We start from the raw sequence: 2,548 nt of genomic DNA, 5'->3' as shown, positions 1-2,548 counted from the left end.
ACCCTTACCTATCACCCTGAACAAACTTCAACTCCAAATAGTTCAAGACCTCAACCTAAAGCAAATATACTGAAAAAGAAGAAAATGTAGAGAATATCCTGAACTCCTTGGCACAGGAAAAAACTTTTTAAACAGAGCAATGTTAGCACAGGAACTAAGATCAACAATTAAAAATGGGACCTCATTAAACCAAGAAGCTTCTATTTGGCAAAGGGTGCCAATATTTAGACAAAGAGATGGCCTTCAGAATATAAAGAGATGTTCCCCACTCCACATCCAGTAAATAGCTAATATCCAAAAAGTTCATAAAGAACTTTAAAAAATAGATATCAGGAAAACAAATGACCCAATTTTTAAAAATGGAATACATATTTAAACAGAGAATTGTCAAAAAGAGGAAATTGAAATGACTGAGAAACACTTAAAGAAATGTTCAAAATCCTTAGCCATCAGGAAAATGTAAATCAAAAGTACTTTGAAATTTTGTCTTACACCTGACAGAATGGCTAAGATCAATAAAACAAGTGACAGCTCATGCTGACAAGGATGTGGAGTAAGGGGAATACTCCTCCATTGCTGGTGGAGTGCAAACTTATACACCTACACCCACTAGGAAAAACAGTGTGGTGGTTCCTCCAAAAGATAAAAATTGATCTACCTCAAAATCCAGCTATAAAAGCCTTAGGCATATACCCAAAGGATGCTTCATTCTAACACAAAGACATTTTCCTCAACCATGTTCATTACTGCTCTATTCTGCAAACAACCTAGATGTCCTTCAACTGAGGAGTAGATTTTAAAAAATTGAGGTACATTTATACAGTAGCATATTACTCTGCCATTAAAAAGAATTAAATCCACAGGTAAATAGATGGGAGTAGAAAAATTCTTTCTGAGTGGGGTAACCCAGACTCAGAAGGACAAGACAAATATGGTACATATTTACTCTTATGTAGATATTGGCTGATAAGTCAATGATAACCAAGCTAATTCATAGAACACCAGAGACTGGGTATAGGGTAAGGGACTATAGGTTGACAACTAGGTCTCCCTAGGAAAAGAAAATAGAATAGCTAATTATGGATGAATTGGAGGGCACTAGAATGGGAGGAGCAAGTGGAAAGGGGAAGTGAAGAAGGGGGCAAAAAGAGATACAGGGTGAAATAGCTAAAATTAAGGTCCATTTGAGAGGTAGTATGGAAACTTAATACAGTAGACACTTCCTAAAATATATACATAAATTAAGGGAATTTAAATAAATTCACCAAATAATGGGGAGACAGCCCCAACTGGACATCTCTTGTTACAGTGAAACTTCCAGTATCTGGAATGGGGTATGTCTAATTAAGTCATTGGCCAAAGGATTCCCATGGGAATCCCCAAACAACCTAGGTTGTTGCCAAAACTATAGATTGCTCTCCACAAAACTACAGAAAGGCCCCATTGCTGAAGACAGCTCATTAAAGATTAAGAAAATGAGCTGGTCCCTACATAAACCCTTCACCCCTATGTGCTGGAATCTTTGGTACCTGAAGGTACTCTGCAGCTACCAAAGGAGAAATGTAAAGACCAAAACCAGCCATAAACCCTTTTATCTACAATAGTATCCCGCCTGTAAGATGTCCTAGTTCAAAAGTGGCACAAAGCTTGTAGGAATAGTGGTGTGGGAGGTCCTTCTGTCCATTTGTTGCTTTTATTGGTTATTGAATAAAGAAACTGCCTTGGCCTGCTGATAGGGCAGAACTTAGGTAGGCAGGGAAAACTGGACTGAATGCTGGGAGAAGGAAGGCAGAGAAAGGGATGTCATGGACCCGCCACAGGAGATAAATGTACTGAAACTTTGCTGGTAGACCACGACCTGGTGATGATATACAGATTAATAGAAATGGGCTAAATTAATATGTAAGAGTTAGTCAATAAAAAGCTAGAGCTAATGGGCCCAGCAGTGATTTAATTAATACAGTATCTGTGTGGTTATTTGGGGGCTAAGTAGCTGAGAACCAACAAGCCCCTCCTCCAACAGGATAGCCACCCGATATCTAATTTGACTTTATGCCCACTCTATGAGATACAATCCACACACTACACTGTTTGGGTGATAAAGAACCTGAGACTAGATAACCCAGGTAAAACCAAATACTATTGGCTTTTTGTTTGTTTTGCTTTGCTTTTGTTTTTATTTTTAAAAAAAAAGACACCTCCCACCACCACCAACAAAAAAAATATAGCAGTAAAATGACTACTACTGGCGTTCTAATATACTCAGAGATCAGTGCCTTGCTCCTCCATCACCAGAGAAGCTTCCTCCTGTGCAGATGGGAACAGATACAGAGACCCACAGCCAGTCATGATGTAGAGAGTGAGAGACTTCGGAAGACTCAGCCCTAAATGGAATGTCTCCCCCTAAGAGCTCAGGGACCCCTGCAGTAGAGGAGGCAGAAAGAGTGTAAGAGGCAGAGGGGGTGGAGGACAAAAGGGGACAAGGCCCTAGAAATACAACAGAATCTACATACATATGAACTCACAGAAACTGAGGCAGTGTGGGTAG

This window comes from Microtus pennsylvanicus, chromosome 15 (genome assembly GCF_037038515.1).
Source record: "Microtus pennsylvanicus isolate mMicPen1 chromosome 15, mMicPen1.hap1, whole genome shotgun sequence".
NCBI classification, from domain to species: domain Eukaryota; kingdom Metazoa; phylum Chordata; class Mammalia; order Rodentia; family Cricetidae; genus Microtus; species Microtus pennsylvanicus.
Note: the sequence above shows the minus strand (reverse complement) of the source record.